The following is a 22,814-nucleotide window of genomic DNA, read 5'->3' on the forward strand; positions in this document are numbered from 1 at the left end:
GACTGTGTAGAACACCTTCCACACAGATCCTCTGACAATGCTGCTCTCCCTCCAAACTGTTCCCCTGACAAGGCAGCACACCCTCCTCACTGATCCTCTGACAATGCTGCACTCCCTCCACACTGACCCTCTGACAATGCTGCACTCCCTCGACACTGAACCTCCGACAATGCTGCACACCCTCCTCACTGATCCTCTGAAAATGCTGCTCTCCCTCCATACTGATCCTCTGACAAGGCAGCACTCCCTCCACACTGATCCTCTGACAATGCTGCACTCCCTCCACACTGACCCTCTGACAATGCTGCACTCCCTCGACACTGAACCTCCGACAATGCTGCACACCCTCCTCACTGATCCTCTGAAAATGCTGCTCTCCCTCCATACTGATCCCCTGACAAGGCAGCACTCCCTCCACACTGATCCTCTGACAATGCTGCACTCGCCCCACACTGACCCTCTGACAATGCTTCACTCTCTCCACACTGACCCTCTGACAATGCTGCACCCCCTCCACACTGACTCTATGACTATGCTGCACTCCCTCCACACTGATCCTCTGACAATGCTGCACTCCCTCCACACTGATCCTCTGACAATGCTGCACTCCCTCCACACTGACTCTCTGACAATGCTGCACTCCCTCCACACTGACCCTCTGACAATGCTGCACTCCCTCAACACTGACTCTATGACAATACTGCACACACTCCTCACTGATCCACTGACAATGCTGCACTCCCTCCATACTGATCCTCTGACAATGCTGCACTCCCTCCACAATGACCCTCTGACAATGCAGCACTACCTCCACACTGACACTCTGACAATGCTGCACTCTCTCAACACTGATCCTCTGAAAAGGCTGCACACCCTCCACACTGACCCTCTGACAATGCTGCACTCCCTCCATCCTGACCCTCTGACAATGCTGCACTCCCCACATACTGATCCTGTGACAATGCTGCACTCCCTCTACACTGATCCTCTGACCATGCTGCACCCCCTCCATACTGACCCTCTGACAATGCTGCACTCCCTCCACACTGACCCTCTGACAATGCTGCACTCCCTCCACAGTGATCCTCTGACAATGCTGCACTCCGTCCACACTGATCCTCTGACAATGCTGCACTTCCTCCAGAGTGCTCCTCTGACAATGCTGCACTCCGTCCACACTGATCCTCTGACAATGCTGCACTCCCTCCACAGTGAACGTCTGACAATGCTGCACTCCGTCCACACTGATCCTCTGACAATGCTGCACTCCCTCCACACTGACCCTCTGACAATGCTGCCCCCACCTCCACACTGAATCACTGACAATTCTGCACTCCCTCCACAATGACCCTCTGACAATGATGCACTCTCTCAACACTGATCCTCTGAAAATGCTCCACACCCTCCACACTGACATTCTGACAATGCTGCACTCCCTCCATCCTGACCCTCTGACAGTGCTGCACTCCCCCCATACTGATCCTGTGACAATGCTGCACTTCTCTACACTGATCCTCTGACCATGCTGCACCCCCTCCATACTTACCCTCTGACAATGCTGCACTCCCTCCACACTGACCATCTGACAATGCTGCACTCCCTACATCCTGACCCTCTGACAATGCTGCACTCCCTCCACACTGATCCTCTGACAATGCTGCACTCCCTCCACACTGATCCTCTGACAATTCTGCACTCCCTCCACAATGACCCTCTGACAATGCTGCACTCCCTCCACACTGATCCTCTGACCATGCTGCACCCCCTCCGCACTGACCCTCTGACAATGCTGCACTCTCACCACACTGATCCTCTGACAATGCTGCACTCCCTCCATACTGATCCTCTGACAATGCTGCTCTCCCTCCAAACTGACCCACCGACAATGCTGCACTCCCTACATCCTGACCCTCTGACAATGCTGCACTCCATCCACACTGACCCTCTGACAATGCTGAAATACCTCCACACATACCCTCTGACAATGCTGCACTCCCTCCACAGTGATCCTCTGACAATGCTGCAGTCCGTCCACACTGATCCTCTGACAATGCTGCACTCCCTCCACAGTGAACCTCTGACAATGCTGCACTCCCTCCACATTGACCCTCTGACAATGCTGCACTCCCTCGACACTGAACCTCCGACAATGCTGCACACCCTCCTCACTGATCCTCTGACAATGCTGCACTCCCTCCACACTGACTCTCTGACAATGCTGCACTCCCTCCACACTGACCCTCTGACAATGCTGCACTCCCTCCACACTGACTCTATGACAATACTGCACACCCTCCTCACTGATCCACTGACAATGCTGCACTCCCTCCATACTGATCCTCTGACAATGCTGCACTACCTCCACACTGACACTCTGACAATGCTGCACTCTCTCAACACTGATCCTCTGAAAAGGCTGCACACCCTCCACACTGACCCTCTGACAATGCTGCACTCCCTCCATCCTGACCCTCTGACAATGCTGCACTCCCCCCATACTGATCCTGTGACAATGCTGCACTCCCTCTACACTGATCCTCTGACCATGCTGCACCCCCTCCATACTGACCCTCTGACAATGCTGCACTCCCTCCACACTGACCCTCTGACAATGCTGCACTCCCTCCACAGTGATCCTCTGACAATGCTGCACTCCGTCCACACTGATCCTCTGACAATGCTGCACTTCCTCCAGAGTGATCCTCTGACAATGCTGCACTCCGTCCACACTGATCCTCTGACAATTCTGCACTCCCTCCACAATGACCCTCTGACAATGCTGCACTACCTCCACACTGACACTCTGACAATGATGCACTCTCTCAACACTGATCCTCTGAAAATGCTCCACACCCTCCACACTGACACTCTGACAATGCTGCACTCCCTCCATCCTTACCCTCTGACAGTGCTGCACTCCCCCCATCCTGATCCTCTGACAATGCTGCACTTCTCTACACTGATCCTCTGACCATGCTGCACCCCCTCCATACTTACCCTCTGACAATGCTGCACTCCCTCCACACTGACCCTCTGACAATGCTGCACTCCCTCCACAGTGATCCTCTGACAATGCTGCACTCCCTCCACACTGATCCACTGACAATGCTGCACTTCCTCCACAGTGATCCTCTGACAATGCTGCACTCCCTCCACAGTGAACGGCTGACAATGCTGCACTCCATCCACACTGACCCTCTGACAATGCTGCACTCCCTCCACAGTGATCCTCTGACAATGCTGCACTCCGTCCACACTGATCCTCAGACAATGCTGCACTCCCTCCACACTGATCGTCAGACAATGCTGCACCCCCTCCATACTGATCCTCTGACAATGCTGCACCCACTCCACACTGTCCCTCTGACAATGCTGCACTCCCTCCACACTGATCCTCTGTCAATGCTGCCCCCACCTCCACACTGAATCACTGACAATTCTGCTCCCCATCCACACTGACCCTCTGACAATGCTGCACTACCTCCACACTGACCCTCTGACAATGCTGCACTCTCTCAACACTGATCCTCTGAAAAGTCTGCACTCCCTCCACACTGACCCTCTGACAATGCTGCACTCCCTCCATCCTGACCCTCTGACAGTGCTACACTACCTCCATACTGACCCTCTGACAATGGTGCACTCCCTCCACACTGATCCTCTGACAATGCTGCACTCCCTCCTCACTGATCCTCTGACAATGCTGCACTCCCTCCACACTGACCCTCTGACAATGCTGTACTCCCTCCACACTGACCCTCTGACAATGCTGCAGTCCCTGCATACTGTACCACTGACAATGCAGCACTCCCTCCATACTGACTCTCTGACAATGCTGCACTCCCTCCACACTGATCCTCTGACAATGCTGCACTCCCTCCACACTGATTCTCTGACAATGCTGCTCTCCCTCCACACTGATCCTCTGACAATGCTGCACCCCCTCCATACTGATCCTCTGACAATGCCGCACCCCGTCCACACTGATCCTCTGACAATGCTGCAATACCTCCACATTGACCCTCTGACAATGCTGCACTCCCTCCATACTGATCCTCTGACAATTCTGCACTCCCTCCATACTGACCCTCTGACAATGCTGCACTCCCTCCACACTGACCCTCTGACAATGCTGAACTCCCTCCACACTGATCCTCTGACAATGCTTCACTCCCTCGACACTGACCCTCTGACAATGCTGTACTCCCTCCACACTGACCCTCTGACAATGCTGCACTCCCTGCACACTGTACCACTGACAATGCTGCACTCCCTCCATACTGACTCTCTGACAATGCTGTACTCCCTCCACACTGACCCTCTGACAATGCTGCAGTCCCTGCACACTGTACCACTGACAATGCAGCACTCCCTCCATACTGACTCTCTGACAATGCTGCACTCCCTCCACACTGATCCTCTGACAATGCTGCACTCCCTCCACACTGATTCTCTGACAATGCTGCTCTCCCTCCACACTGATCCTCTGACAATGCTGCACCCCCTCCATACTGATCCTCTGACAATGCCGCACCCCGTCCACACTGATCCTCTGACAATGCTGCAATACCTCCACATTGACCCTCTGACAATGCTGCACTCCCTCCATACTGATCCTCTGACAATTCTGCACTCCCTCCATACTGACCCTCTGACAATGCTGCACTCCCTCCACACTGACCCTCTGACAATGCTGCACTCCCTCCATCCTGACCCTCTGACAATGCTGCACTCCCCCCATACTGATCCTGTGACAATGCTGCACTCCCTCTACACTGATCCTCTGACCATGCTGCACCCCCTCCATACTGACCCTCTGACAATGCTGCACTCCCTCCACACTGACCCTCTGACAATGCTGCACTCCCTCCACAGTGATCCTCTGACAATGCTGCACTCCGTCCACACTGATCCTCTGACAATGCTGCACTTCCTCCAGAGTGATCCTCTGACAATGCTGCACTCCGTCCACACTGATCCTCTGACAATTCTGCACTCCCTCCACAATGACCCTCTGACAATGCTGCACTACCTCCACACTGACACTCTGACAATGATGCACTCTCTCAACACTGATCCTCTGAAAATGCTCCACACCCTCCACACTGACACTCTGACAATGCTGCACTCCCTCCATCCTTACCCTCTGACAGTGCTGCACTCCCCCCATCCTGATCCTCTGACAATGCTGCACTTCTCTACACTGGTCCTCTGACCATGCTGCACCCCCTCCATACTTACCCTCTGACAATGCTGCACTCCCTCCACACTGACCCTCTGACAATGCTGCACTCCCTCCACACTGACCCTCTGACAATTCTGCACTCCCTCCACACTGACCCTCTGACAATGCTGCACTCCCTCCACACTGACCCTCTGACAATGCTGCACTCCCTCCACACTGGCCGTCTGCCAATGCTGCACTCTCTCCACACTGACCCTCTGACAATGCGGCACTCCTTCCACACTGACCCTCTGACTGTGTAGAACACCCTCCAGACTAATCCTCTGACAATGCAGCAATTCCTCCACACTGATCCTCTGACAATGCTGCACTCCCTCCACACTGACCCTCTGACAATGCTGCACTCCTTCCACACTGACCCTCTGACTGTGTAGAACACCCTCCACACAGATCCTCTGACAATGCTGCTCTCCCTCCAAACTGTTCCCCTGACAAGGCAGCACTCCTTCCTCACTGATCCTCTGAAAATGCTGCTCTCCCTCCAAACTGATCCCCTGACAAGGCAGCACTCCCTCCACACTGATCCTCTGACAATGCTGCACTCCCTCCTCACTGATCCTCTGAAAATGCTGCTCTCCCTCCATACTGATCCTCTGACAAGGCAGCACTCCCTCCACACTGATCCTCTGACAATGCTGCACTCCCTCCACACTGACCCTCTGACAATGCTGCACTCCCTCGACACTGAACCTCCGACAATGCTGCACACCCTCCTCACTGATCCTCTGAAAATGCTGCTCTCCCTCCATACTGATCCCCTGACAAGGCAGCACTCCCTCCACACTGATCCTCTGACAATGCTGCACTCGCCCCACACTGACCCTCTGACAATGCTGCACTCTCTCCACACTGACCCTCTGACAATGCTGCACCCCCTCCACACTGACTCTATGACTATGCTGCACTCCCTCCACACTGATCCTCTGACAATGCTGCACTCCCTCCACACTGATCCTCTGACAATGCTGCACTCCCTCCACACTGACTCTCTGACAATGCTGCACTCCCTCCACACTGACCCTCTGACAATGCTGCACTCCCTCCACACTGACTCTATGACAATACTGCACACCCTCCTCACTGATCCACTGACAATGCTGCACTCCCTCCATACTGATCCTCTGACAATGCTGCACTCCCTCCACAATGACCCTCTGACAATGCTGCACTACCTCCACACTGACACTCTGACAATGCTGCACTCTCTCAACACTGATCCTCTGAAAAGGCTGCACACCCTCCACACTGACCCTCTGGCAATGCTGCACTCCCTCCATCCTGACCCTCTGACAATGCTGCACTCCCCCCATACTGATCCTGTGACAATGCTGCACTCCCTCTACACTGATCCTCTGACCATGCTGCACCCCCTCCATACTGACCCTCTGACAATGCTGCACTCCCTCCACACTGACCCTCTGACAATGCTGCACTCCCTCCACAGTGATCCTCTGACAATGCTGCACTCCGTCCACACTGATCCTCTGACAATGCTGCACTTCCTCCAGAGTGCTCCTCTGACAATGCTGCACTCCCTCCACACTGATCCTCTGACAATGCTGCACTCCCTCCACACTGACCCTCTGACAATGCTGCCCCCACCTCCACACTGAATCACTGACAATTCTGCACTCCCTCCACAATGACCCTCTGACAATGATGCACTCTCTCAACACTGATCCTCTGAAAAACCTCCACACCCTCCACACTGACACTCTGACAATGCTGCACTCCCTCCATCCTGACCCTCTGACAGTGCTGCACTCCCCCCATACTGATCCTGTGACAATGCTGCACTTCTCTACACTGATCCTCTGACCATGCTGCAACCCCTCCATACTTACCCTCTGACAATGCTGCACTCCCTCCACACTGACCATCTGACAATGCTGCACTCCCTCCACAGTGATCCTCTGACAATGCTGCACTCCCTCCACACTGATCATTTGAAAAAGCTGCACTCCCTCCACACTGACCCTCTGACCGTGTAGCAAACCCTCCACACAGATCCTCTGACAATGCTGCACTCCCTCGTCACTGACCCTCTGAAAATGCTGCACACCCTCCCGACTGATCCTCTGACAATGCAGCACTTCCTCCACACTGATCCTGTGACAATGCTGCACTCCCTCCAAACTGACCCTCTGACAATGCTGCACTCCCTCCACACTGACCCTCTGACAATTCTGCACTCCCTCCACAATGACCCTCTGACAATTCTGCACTCCCTCCACACTGACCCTCTGACAATGCTGCACTCCCTCCACACTGACCCTCTGACAATTCTGCACTCCCTCCACACTGACCCTCTGACAATGCTGCACTCCCTCCACACTGACCCTCTGACAATGCTGCACTCCCTCCACACTGGCCGTCTGCCAATGCTGCACTCTCTCCACACTGACCCTCTGACAATGCGGCACTCCTTCCACACTGACCCTCTGACTGTGTAGAACACCCTCCAGACTGATCCTCTGACAATGCAGCAATTCCTCCACACTGATCCTCTGAAAATGCTGCTCTCCCTGCACACTGATCCTCTGACAATGCAGCACTCCCTCCACACTGACCCTCTGACAATGCTGCACACCTTCCACACTGACCCTCTGACTGTGTAGAACACCTTCCACACAGATCCTCTGACAATGCTGCTCTCCCTCCAAACTGTTCCCCTGACAAGGCAGCACACCCTCCTCACTGATCCTCTGACAATGCTGCACTCCCTCCACACTGACCCTCTGACAATGCTGCACTCCCTCGACACTGAACCTCCGACAATGCTGCACACCCTCCTCACTGATCCTCTGAAAATGCTGCTCTCCCTCCATACTGATCCTCTGACAAGGCAGCACTCCCTCCACACTGATCCTCTGACAATGCTGCACTCCCTCCACACTGACCCTCTGACAATGCTGCACTCCCTCGACACTGAACCTCCGACAATGCTGCACACCCTCCTCACTGATCCTCTGAAAATGCTGCTCTCCCTCCATACTGATCCCCTGACAAGGCAGCACTCCCTCCACACTGATCCTCTGACAATGCTGCACTCGCCCCACACTGACCCTCTGACAATGCTTCACTCTCTCCACACTGACCCTCTGACAATGCTGCACTCCCTCCACACTGACCCTCTGCTAATGCTGCACTCCCTCCACACTGATCCTCTGACAATGCTGCACTCCCTCCACACTGATCCTCTGACAATGCTGCACTCCCTCCACACTGACCCTCTGACAATGCTGCACTCCCTCAACACTGACTCTATGACAATACTGCACACACTCCTCACTGATCCACTGACAATGCTGCACTCCCTCCATACTGATCCTCTGACAATGCTGCACTCCCTCCACAATGACCCTCTGACAATGCAGCACTACCTCCACACTGACACTCTGACAATGCTGCACTCTCTCAACACTGATCCTCTGAAAAGGCTGCACACCCTCCACACTGACCCTCTGACAATGCTGCACTCCCTCCATCCTGACCCTCTGACAATGCTGCACTCCCCACATACTGATCCTGTGACAATGCTGCACTCCCTCTACACTGATCCTCTGACCATGCTGCACCCCCTCCATACTGACCCTCTGACAATGCTGCACTCCCTCCACACTGACCCTCTGACAATGCTGCACTCCCTCCACAGTGATCCTCTGACAATGCTGCACTCCGTCCACACTGATCCTCTGACAATGCTGCACTTCCTCCAGAGTGCTCCTCTGACAATGCTGCACTCCGTCCACACTGATCCTCTGACAATGCTGCACTCCCTCCACAGTGAACGTCTGACAATGCTGCACTCCGTCCACACTGATCCTCTGACAATGCTGCACTCCCTCCACACTGACCCTCTGACAATGCTGCCCCCACCTCCACACTGAATCACTGACAATTCTGCACTCCCTCCACAATGACCCTCTGACAATGATGCACTCTCTCAACACTGATCCTCTGAAAATGCTCCACACCCTCCACACTGACATTCTGACAATGCTGCACTCCCTCCATCCTGACCCTCTGACAGTGCTGCACTCCCCCCATACTGATCCTGTGACAATGCTGCACTTCTCTACACTGATCCTCTGACCATGCTGCACCCCCTCCATACTTACCCTCTGACAATGCTGCACTCCCTCCACACTGACCATCTGACAATGCTGCACTCCCTACATCCTGACCCTCTGACAATGCTGCACTCCCTCCACACTGATCCTCTGACAATGCTGCACTCCCTCCACACTGATCCTCTGACAATTCTGCACTCCCTCCACAATGACCCTCTGACAATGCTGCACTCCCTCCACACTGATCCTCTGACCATGCTGCACCCCCTCCGCACTGACCCTCTGACAATGCTGCACTCTCACCACACTGATCCTCTGACAATGCTGCACTCCCTCCATACTGATCCTCTGACAATGCTGCTCTCCCTCCAAACTGACCCACCGACAATGCTGCACTCCCTACATCCTGACCCTCTGACAATGCTGCACTCCATCCACACTGACCCTCTGAGAATGCTGAAATACCTCCACACTGACCCTCTGACAATGCTGCACTCCCTCCACAGTGATCCTCTGACAATGCTGCAGTCCGTCCACACTGATCCTCTGACAATGCTGCACTCCCTCCACAGTGAACCTCTGACAATGCTGCACTCCCTCCACACTGACCCTCTGACAATGCTGCACTCCCTCGACACTGAACCTCCGACAATGCTGCACACCCTCCTCACTGATCCTCTGACAATGCTGCACTCCCTCCACACTGACTCTCTGACAATGCTGCACTCCCTCCACACTGACCCTCTGACAATGCTGCACTCCCTCCACACTGACTCTATGACAATACTGCACACCCTCCTCACTGATCCACTGACAATGCTGCACTCCCTCCATACTGATCCTCTGACAATGCTGCACTACCTCCACACTGACACTCTGACAATGCTGCACTCTCTCAACACTGATCCTCTGAAAAGGCTGCACACCCTCCACACTGACCCTCTGACAATGCTGCACTCCCTCCATCCTGACCCTCTGACAATGCTGCACTCCCCCCATACTGATCCTGTGACAATGCTGCACTCCCTCTACACTGATCCTCTGACCATGCTGCACCCGCTCCATACTGACCCTCTGACAATGCTGCACTCCCTCCACACTGACCCTCTGACAATGCTGCACTCCCTCCACAGTGATCCTCTGACAATGCTGCACTCCGTCCACACTGATCCTCTGACAATGCTGCACTTCCTCCAGAGTGATCCTCTGACAATGCTGCACTCCGTCCACACTGATCCTCTGACAATTCTGCACTCCCTCCACAATGACCCTCTGACAATGCTGCACTACCTCCACACTGACACTCTGACAATGATGCACTCTCTCAACACTGATCCTCTGAAAATGCTCCACACCCTCCACACTGACACTCTGACAATGCTGCACTCCCTCCATCCTTACCCTCTGACAGTGCTGCACTCCCCCCATCCTGATCCTCTGACAATGCTGCACTTCTCTACACTGATCCTCTGACCATGCTGCACCCCCTCCATACTTACCCTCTGACAATGCTGCACTCACTCCACACTGACCCTCTGACAATGCTGCACTCCCTCCACAGTGATCCTCTGACAATGCTGCACTCCGTCCACACTGATCCACTGACAATGCTGCACTTCCTCCACAGTGATCCTCTGACAATGCTGCACTCCCTCCACAGTGAACGGCTGACAATGCTGCACTCCATCCACACTGACCCTCTGACAATGCTGCACTCCCTCCACAGTGATCCTCTGACAATGCTGCACTCCGTCCACACTGATCCTCAGACAATGCTGCACTCCCTCCACACTGATCGTCAGACAATGCTGCACCCCCTCCATACTGATCCTCTGACAATGCTGCACCCACTCCACACTGTCCCTCTGACAATGCTGCACTCCCTCCACACTGATCCTCTGTCAATGCTGCCCCCACCTCCACACTGAATCACTGACAATTCTGCTCCCCATCCACACTGACCCTCTGACAATGCTGCACTACCTCCACACTGACCCTCTGACAATGCTGCACTCTCTCAACACTGATCCTCTGAAAAGTCTGCACTCCCTCCACACTGACCCTCTGACAATGCTGCACTCCCTCCATCCTGACCCTCTGACAGTGCTACACTACCTCCATACTGACCCTCTGACAATGGTGCACTCCCTCCACACTGATCCTCTGACAATGCTGCACTCCCTCCTCACTGATCCTCTGACAATGCTGCACTCCCTCCACACTGACCCTCTGACAATGCTGTACTCCCTCCACACTGACCCTCTGACAATGCTGCAGTCCCTGCATACTGTACCACTGACAATGCAGCACTCCCTCCATACTGACTCTCTGACAATGCTGCACTCCCTCCACACTGATCCTCTGACAATGCTGCACTCCCTCCACACTGATTCTCTGACAATGCTGCTCTCCCTCCACACTGATCCTCTGACAATGCTGCACCCCCTCCATACTGATCCTCTGACAATGCCGCACCCCGTCCACACTGATCCTCTGACAATGCTGCAATACCTCCACATTGACCCTCTGACAATGCTGCACTCCCTCCATACTGATCCTCTGACAATTCTGCACTCCCTCCATACTGACCCTCTGACAATGCTGCACTCCCTCCACACTGACCCTCTGACAATGCTGAACTCCCTCCACACTGATCCTCTGACAATGCTTCACTCCCTCGACACTGACCCTCTGACAATGCTGTACTCCCTCCACACTGACCCTCTGACAATGCTGCACTCCCTGCACACTGTACCACTGACAATGCTGCACTCCCTCCATACTGACTCTCTGACAATGCTGTACTCCCTCCACACTGACCCTCTGACAATGCTGCAGTCCCTGCATACTGTACCACTGACAATGCAGCACTCCCTCCATACTGACTCTCTGACAATGCTGCACTCCCTCCACACTGATCCTCTGACAATGCTGCACTCCCTCCACACTGATTCTCTGACAATGCTGCTCTCCCTCCACACTGATCCTCTGACAATGCTGCACCCCCTCCATACTGATCCTCTGACAATGCCGCACCCCGTCCACACTGATCCTCTGACAATGCTGCAATACCTCCACATTGACCCTCTGACAATGCTGCACTCCCTCCATACTGATCCTCTGACAATTCTGCACTCCCTCCATACTGACCCTCTGACAATGCTGCACTCCCTCCACACTGACCCTCTGACAATGCTGCACTCCCTCCATCCTGACCCTCTGACAATGCTGCACTCCCCCCATACTGATCCTGTGACAATGCTGCACTCCCTCTACACTGATCCTCTGACCATGCTGCACCCCCTCCATACTGACCCTCTGACAATGCTGCACTCCCTCCACACTGACCCTCTGACAATGCTGCACTCCCTCCACAGTGATCCTCTGACAATGCTGCACTCCGTCCACACTGATCCTCTGACAATGCTGCACTTCCTCCAGAGTGATCCTCTGACAATGCTGCACTCCGTCCACACTGATCCTCTGACAATTCTGCACTCCCTCCACAATGACCCTCTGACAATGCTGCACTACCTCCACACTGACACTCTGACAATGATGCACTCTCTCAACACTGATCCTCTGAAAATGCTCCACACCCTCCACACTGACACTCTGACAATGCTGCACTCCCTCCATCCTTACCCTCTGACAGTGCTGCACTCCCCCCATCCTGATCCTCTGACAATGCTGCACTTCTCTACACTGGTCCTCTGACCATGCTGCACCCCCTCCATACTTACCCTCTGACAATGCTGCACTCCCTCCACACTGACCCTCTGACAATGCTGCACTCCCTCCACACTGACCCTCTGACAATTCTGCACTCCCTCCACACTGACCCTCTGACAATGCTGCACTCCCTCCACACTGACCCTCTGACAATGCTGCACTCCCTCCACACTGGCCGTCTGCCAATGCTGCACTCTCTCCACACTGACCCTCTGACAATGCGGCACTCCTTCCACACTGACCCTCTGACTGTGTAGAACACCCTCCAGACTAATCCTCTGACAATGCAGCAATTCCTCCACACTGATCCTCTGACAATGCTGCACTCCCTCCACACTGACCCTCTGACAATGCTGCACTCCTTCCACACTGACCCTCTGACTGTGTAGAACACCCTCCACACAGATCCTCTGACAATGCTGCTCTCCCTCCAAACTGTTCCCCTGACAAGGCAGCACTCCTTCCTCACTGATCCTCTGAAAATGCTGCTCTCCCTCCAAACTGATCCCCTGACAAGGCAGCACTCCCTCCACACTGATCCTCTGACAATGCTGCACTCCCTCCTCACTGATCCTCTGAAAATGCTGCTCTCCCTCCATACTGATCCTCTGACAAGGCAGCACTCCCTCCACACTGATCCTCTGACAATGCTGCACTCCCTCCACACTGACCCTCTGACAATGCTGCACTCCCTCGACACTGAACCTCCGACAATGCTGCACACCCTCCTCACTGATCCTCTGAAAATGCTGCTCTCCCTCCATACTGATCCCCTGACAAGGCAGCACTCCCTCCACACTGATCCTCTGACAATGCTGCACTCGCCCCACACTGACCCTCTGACAATGCTGCACTCTCTCCACACTGACCCTCTGACAATGCTGCACCCCCTCCACACTGACTCTATGACTATGCTGCACTCCCTCCACACTGACCCTCTGACAATGCTGCACTCCCTCCACACTGATCCTCTGACAATGCTGCACTCCCTCCACACTGACTCTCTGACAATGCTGCACTCCCTCCACACTGACCCTCTGACAATGCTGCACTCCCTCCACACTGACTCTATGACAATACTGCACACCCTCCTCACTGATCCACTGACAATGCTGCACTCCCTCCATACTGATCCTCTGACAATGCTGCACTCCCTCCACAATGACCCTCTGACAATGCTGCACTACCTCCACACTGACACTCTGACAATGCTGCACTCTCTCAACACTGATCTCTGAAAAGGCTGCACACCCTCCACACTGACCCTCTGGCAATGCTGCACTCCCTCCATCCTGACCCTCTGACAATGCTGCACTCCCCCCATACTGATCCTGTGACAATGCTGCACTCCCTCTACACTGATCCTCTGACCATGCTGCACCCCCTCCATACTGACCCTCTGACAATGCTGCACTCCCTCCACACTGACCCTCTGACAATGCTGCACTCCCTCCACAGTGATCCTCTGACAATGCTGCACTCCGTCCACACTGATCCTCTGACAATGCTGCACTTCCTCCAGAGTGCTCCTCTGACAATGCTGCACTCCCTCCACACTGATCCTCTGACAATGCTGCACTCCCTCCACACTGACCCTCTGACAATGCTGCCCCCACCTCCACACTGAATCACTGACAATTCTGCACTCCCTCCACAATGACCCTCTGACAATGATGCACTCTCTCAACACTGATCCTCTGAAAAACCTCCACACCCTCCACACTGACACTCTGACAATGCTGCACTCCCTCCATCCTGACCCTCTGACAGTGCTGCACTCCCCCCATACTGATCCTGTGACAATGCTGCACTTCTCTACACTGATTCTCTGACCATGCTGCAACCCCTCCATACTTACCCTCTGACAATGCTGCACTCCCTCCACACTGACCATCTGACAATGCTGCACTCCCTCCACAGTGATCCTCTGACAATGCTGCACTCCCTCCACACTGATCATTTGAAAAAGCTGCACTCCCTCCACACTGACCCTCTGACCGTGTAGCAAACCCTCCACACAGATCCTCTGACAATGCTGCACTCCCTCGTCACTGACCCTCTGAAAATGCTGCACACCCTCCCGACTGATCCTCTGACAATGCAGCACTTCCTCCACACTGATCCTGTGACAATGCTGCACTCCCTCCAAACTGACCCTCTGACAATGCTGCACTCCCTCCACACTGACCCTCTGACAATTCTGCACTCCCTCCACAATGACCCTCTGACAATTCTGCACTCCCTCCACACTGACCCTCTGACAATGCTGCACTCCCTCCACACTGACCCTCTGACAATTCTGCACTCCCTCCACACTGACCCTCTGACAATGCTGCACTCCCTCCACACTGACCCTCTGACAATGCTGCACTCCCTCCACACTGGCCGTCTGCCAATGCTGCACTCTCTCCACACTGACCCTCTGACAATGCGGCACTCCTTCCACACTGACCCTCTGACTGTGTAGAACACCCTCCAGACTGATCCTCTGACAATGCAGCAATTCCTCCACACTGATCCTCTGAAAATGCTGCTCTCCCTGCACACTGATCCTCTGACAATGCAGCACTCCCTCCACACTGACCCTCTGACAATGCTGCACACCTTCCACACTGACCCTCTGACTGTGTAGAACACCTTCCACACAGATCCTCTGACAATGCTGCTCTCCCTCCAAACTGTTCCCCTGACAAGGCAGCACACCCTCCTCACTGATCCTCTGACAATGCTGCACTCCCTCCACACTGACCCTCTGACAATGCTGCACTCCCTCGACACTGAACCTCCGACAATGCTGCACACCCTCCTCACTGATCCTCTGAAAATGCTGCTCTCCCTCCATACTGATCCTCTGACAAGGCAGCACTCCCTCCACACTGATCCTCTGACAATGCTGCACTCCCTCCACACTGACCCTCTGACAATGCTGCACTCCCTCGACACTGAACCTCCGACAATGCTGCACACCCTCCTCACTGATCCTCTGAAAATGCTGCTCTCCCTCCATACTGATCCCCTGACAAGGCAGCACTCCCTCCACACTGATCCTCTGACAATGCTGCACTCGCCCCACACTGACCCTCTGACAATGCTTCACTCTCTCCACACTGACCCTCTGACAATGCTGCACCCCCTCCACACTGACTCTATGACTATGCTGCACTCCCTCCACACTGATCCTCTGACAATGCTGCACTCCCTCCACACTGATCCTCTGACAATGCTGCACTCCCTCCACACTGACTCTCTGACAATGCTGCACTCCCTCCACACTGACCCTCTGACAATGCTGCACTCCCTCAACACTGACTCTATGACAATACTGCACACACTCCTCACTGATCCACTGACAATGCTGCACTCCCTCCATACTGATCCTCTGACAATGCTGCACTCCATCCACAATGACCCTCTGACAATGCAGCACTACCTCCACACTGACACTCTGACAATGCTGCACTCTCTCAACACTGATCCTCTGAAAAGGCTGCACACCCTCCACACTGACCCTCTGACAATGCTGCACTCCCTCCATCCTGACCCTCTGACAATGCTGCACTCCCCACATACTGATCCTGTGACAATGCTGCACTCCCTCTACACTGATCCTCTGACCATGCTGCAACCCCTCCATACTGACCCTCTGACAATGCTGCACTCCCTCCACACTGAACCTCTGACAATGCTGCACTCCCTCCACAGTGATCCTCTGACAATGCTGCACTCCGTCCACACTGATCCTCTGACAATGCTGCACTTCCTCCAGAGTGCTCCTCTGACAATGCTGCACTCCGTCCACACTGATCCTCTGACAATGCTGCACTCCCTCCACAGTGAACGTCTGACAATGCTGCACTCCGTCCACACTGATCCTCTGACAATGCTGCACTCCCTCCACACTGACCCTCTGACAATGCTGCCCCCACCTCCACACTGAATCACTGACAATTCTGCACTCCCTCCACACTGACCATCTGACAATGCTGCACTCCCTACATCCTGACCCTCTGACAATGCTGCACTCCCTCCACACTGATCCTCTGACAATGCTGCACTCCCTCCACACTGATCCTCTGACAATTCTGCACTCCCTCCACAATGACCCTCTGACAATGCTGCACTCCCTCCACACTGATCCTCTGACCATGCTGCACCCCCTCCGCACTGACCCTCTGACAATGCTGCACTCTCACCACACTGATCCTCTGACAATGCTGCACTCCCTCCATACTGATCCTCTGACAATGCTGCTCTCCCTCCAAACTGACCCACCGACAATGCTGCACTCCCTACATCCTGACCCTCTGACAATGCTGCATTCCATCCACACTGACCCTCTGACAATGCTGAAATACCTCCACACTGACCCTCTGACAATGCTGCACTCCCTCCACAATGATCCTCTGACAATGCTGCAGTCCGTCCACACTGATCCTCTGACAATGCTGCACTCCCTCCACAGTGAACCTCTGACAATGCTGCACTCCCTCCACACTGACCCTCTGACAATGCTGCACTCCCTCGACACTGAACCTCCGACAATGCTGCACACCCTCCTCACTGATCCTCTGACAATGCTGCACTCCCTCCACACTGACTCTCTGACAATGCTGCACTCCCTCCACACTGACCCTCTGACAATGCTGCACTCCCTCCACACTGACTCTATGACAATACTGCACACCCTCCTCACTGATCCACTGACAATGCTGCACTCCCTCCATACTGATCCTCTGACAATGCTGCACTACCTCCACACTGACACTCTGACAATGCTGCACTCTCTCAACACTGATCCTCTGAAAAGGCTGCACACCCTCCACACTGACCCTCTGACAATGCTGCACTCCCTCCATCCTGACCCTCTGACAATGCTGCACTCCCCCCATACTGATCCTGTGACAATGCTGCACTCCCTCTACACTGATCCTCTGACCATGCTGCACCCCCTCCATACTGACCCTCTGACAATGCTGCACTCCCTCCACACTGACCCTCTGACAATGCTGCACTCCCTCCACAGTGATCCTCTGACAATGCTGCACTCCGTCCACACTGATCCTCTGACAATGCTGCACTTCCTCCAGAGTGATCCTCTGACAATGCTGCACTCCGTCCACACTGATCCTCTGACAATTCTGCACTCCCTCCACAATGACCCTCTGACAATGCTGCACTACCTCCACACTGACACTCTGACAATGATGCACTCTCTCAACACTGATCCTCTGAAAATGCTCCACACCCTCCACACTGACACTCTGACAATGCTGCACTCCCTCCATCCTTACCCTCTGACAGTGCTGCACTCCCCCCATCCTGATCCTCTGACAATGCTGCACTTCTCTACACTGATCCTCTGACCATGCTGCACCCCCTCCATACTTACCCTCTGACAATGCTGCACTCCCTCCACACTGACCCTCTGACAATGCTGCACTCCCTCCACAGTGATCCTCTGACAATGCTGCACTCCGTCCACACTGATCCACTGACAATGCTGCACTTCCTCCACAGTGATCCTCTGACAATGCTGCACTCCCTCCACAGTGAACGGCTGACAATGCTGCACTCCATCCACACTGACCCTCTGACAATGCTGCACTCCCTCCACAGTGATCCTCTGACAATGCTGCACTCCGTCCACACTGATCCTCAGACAATGCTGCACTCCCTCCACACTGATCGTCAGACAATGCTGCACCCCCTCCATACTGATCCTCTGACAATGCTGCACCCACTCCACACTGTCCCTCTGACAATGCTGCACTCCCTCCACACTGATCCTCTGTCAATGCTGCCCCCACCTCCACACTGAATCACTGACAATTCTGCTCCCCATCCACACTGACCCTCTGACAATGCTGCACTACCTCCACACTGACCCTCTGACAATGCTGCACTCTCTCAACACTGATCCTCTGAAAAGTCTGCACTCCCTCCACACTGACCCTCTGACAATGCTGCACTCCCTCCATCCTGACCCTCTGACAGTGCTACACTACCTCCATACTGACCCTCTGACAATGGTGCACTCCCTCCACACTGATCCTCTGACAATGCTGCACTCCCTCCTCACTGATCCTCTGACAATGCTGCACTCCCTCCACACTGACCCTCTGACAATGCTGTACTCCCTCCACACTGACCCTCTGACAATGCTGCAGTCCCTGCATACTGTACCACTGACAATGCAGCACTCCCTCCATACTGACTCTCTGACAATGCTGCACTCCCTCCACACTGATCCTCTGACAATGCTGCACTCCCTCCACACTGATTCTCTGACAATGCTGCTCTCCCTCCACACTGATCCTCTGACAATGCTGCACCCCCTCCATACTGATCCTCTGACAATGCCGCACCCCGTCCACACTGATCCTCTGACAATGCTGCAATACCTCCACATTGACCCTCTGACAATGCTGCACTCCCTCCATACTGATCCTCTGACAATTCTGCACTCCCTCCATACTGACCCTCTGACAATGCTGCACTCCCTCCACACTGACCCTCTGACAATGCTGAACTCCCTCCACACTGATCCTCTGACAATGCTTCACTCCCTCGACACTGACCCTCTGACAATGCTGTACTCCCTCCACACTGACCCTCTGACAATGCTGCACTCCCTGCACACTGTACCACTGACAATGCTGCACTCCCTCCATACTGACTCTCTGACAATGCTGTACTCCCTCCACACTGACCCTCTGACAATGCTGCAGTCCCTGCACACTGTACCACTGACAATGCAGCACTCCCTCCATACTGACTCTCTGACAATGCTGCACTCCCTCCACACTGATCCTCTGACAATGCTGCACTCCCTCCACACTGATTCTCTGACAATGCTGCTCTCCCTCCACACTGATCCTCTGACAATGCTGCACCCCCTCCATACTGATCCTCTGACAATGCCGCACCCCGTCCACACTGATCCTCTGACAATGCTGCAATACCTCCACATTGACCCTCTGACAATGCTGCACTCCCTCCATACTGATCCTCTGACAATTCTGCACTCCCTCCATACTGACCCTCTGACAATGCTGCACTCCCTCCACACTGACCCTCTGACAATGCTGCACTCCCTCCATCCTGACCCTCTGACAATGCTGCACTCCCCCCATACTGATCCTGTGACAATGCTGCACTCCCTCTACACTGATCCTCTGACCATGCTGCACCCCCTCCATACTGACCCTCTGACAATGCTGCACTCCCTCCACACTGACCCTCTGACAATGCTGCACTCCCTCCACAGTGATCCTCTGACAATGCTGCACTCCGTCCACACTGATCCTCTGACAATGCTGCACTTCCTCCAGAGTGATCCTCTGACAATGCTGCACTCCGTCCACACTGATCCTCTGACAATTCTGCACTCCCTCCACAATGACCCTCTGACAATGCTGCACTACCTCCACACTGACACTCTGACAATGATGCACTCTCTCAACACTGATCCTCTGAAAATGCTCCACACCCTCCACACTGACACTCTGACAATGCTGCACTCCCTCCATCCTTACCCTCTGACAGTGCTGCACTCCCCCCATCCTGATCCTCTGACAATGCTGCACTTCTCTACACTGATCCTCTGACCATGCTGCACCCCCTCCATACTTACCCTCTGACAATGCTGCACTCCCTCCACACTGACCCTCTGACAATGCTGCACTCCCTCCACAGTGATCCTCTGACAATGCTGCACTCCGTCCACACTGATCCTCAGACAATGCTGCACTCCCTCCACACTGATCGTCAGACAATGCTGCACCCCCTCCATACTGATCCTCTGACAATGCTGCACCCACTCCACACTGTCCCTCTGACAATGCTGCACTCCCTCCACACTGATCCTCTGTCAATGCTGCCCCCACCTCCACACTGAATCACTGACAATTCTGCTCCCCATCCACACTGACCCTCTGACAATGCTGCACTACCTCCACACTGACCCTCTGACAATGCTGCACTCTCTCAACACTGATCCTCTGAAAAGTCTGCACTCCCTCCACACTGACCCTCTGACAATGCTGCACTCCCTCCATCCTGACCCTCTGACAGTGCTACACTACCTCCATACTGACCCTCTGACAATGGTGCACTCCCTCCACACTGATCCTCTGACAATGCTGCACTCCCTCCTCACTGATCCTCTGACAATGCTGCACTCCCTCCACACTGACCCTCTGACAATGCTGTACTCCCTCCACACTGACCCTCTGACAATGCTGCAGTCCCTGCATACTGTACCACTGACAATGCAGCACTCCCTCCATACTGACTCTCTGACAATGCTGCACTCCCTCCACACTGATCCTCTGACAATGCTGCACTCCCTCCACACTGATTCTCTGACAATGCTGCTCTCCCTCCACACTGATCCTCTGACAATGCTGCACCCCCTCCATACTGATCCTCTGACAATGCCGCACCCCGTCCACACTGATCCTCTGACAATGCTGCAATACCTCCACATTGACCCTCTGACAATGCTGCACTCCCTCCATGCTGATCCTCTGACAATTCTGCACTCCCTCCATACTGACCCTCTGACAATGCTGCACTCCCTCCACACTGACCCTCTGACAATGCTGAACTCCCTCCACACTGATCCTCTGACAATGCTTCACTCCCTCGACACTGACCCTCTGACAATGCTGTACTCCCTCCACACTGACCCTCTGACAATGCTGCACTCCCTGCACACTGTACCACTGACAATGCTGCACTCCCTCCATACTGACTCTCTGACAATGCTGTACTCCCTCCACACTGACCCTCTGACAATGCTGCAGTCCCTGCATACTGTACCACTGACAATGCAGCACTCCCTCCATACTGACTCTCTGACAATGCTGCACTCCCTCCACACTGATCCTCTGACAATGCTGCACTCCCTCCACACTGATTCTCTGACAATGCTGCTCTCCCTCCACACTGATCCTCTGACAATGCTGCACCCCCTCCATACTGATCCTCTGACAATGCCGCACCCCGTCCACACTGATCCTCTGACAATGCTGCAATACCTCCACATTGACCCTCTGACAATGCTGCACTCCCTCCATACTGATCCTCTGACAATTCTGCACTCCCTCCATACTGACCCTCTGACAATGCTGCACTCCCTCCACACTGACCCTCTGACAATGCTGAACTCCCTCCGCACTGATCCTCTTACAATGCTTCACTCCCTCGACACTGACCCTCTGACAATGCTGTACTCCCTCCACACTGACCCTCTGACAATGCTGCACTCCCTGCACACTGTACCACTGACAATGCTGCACTCCCTCCATACTGACTCTCTGACAATGCTGCACTCTCTCAACACTGATCCTCTGAAAAGTCTGCACTCCCTCCACACTGACCCTCTGACAATGCTGCACTCCCTCCATCCTGACCCTCTGACAGTGCTACACTACCTCCATACTGACCCTCTGACAATGGTGCACTCCCTCCACACTGATCCTCTGACAATGCTGCACTCCCTCCTCACTGATCCTCTGACAATGCTGCACTCCCTCCACACTGACCCTCTGACAATGCTGTACTCCCTCCACACTGACCCTCTGACAATGCTGCAGTCCCTGCATACTGACCCTCTGACAGTGCTACACTACCTCCATACTGACCCTCTGACAATGCTGCACTCCCTCCACACTGATCCTCTGACAATGCTGTACTCCCTCCACACTGACCCTCTGACAATGCTGCAGTCCCTGCACACTGTACCACTGACAATGCAGCAC

The sequence above is a fragment of the Chiloscyllium punctatum genome, chromosome 30, assembly GCF_047496795.1.
Source record: "Chiloscyllium punctatum isolate Juve2018m chromosome 30, sChiPun1.3, whole genome shotgun sequence".
NCBI lineage: Eukaryota > Metazoa > Chordata > Chondrichthyes > Orectolobiformes > Hemiscylliidae > Chiloscyllium > Chiloscyllium punctatum.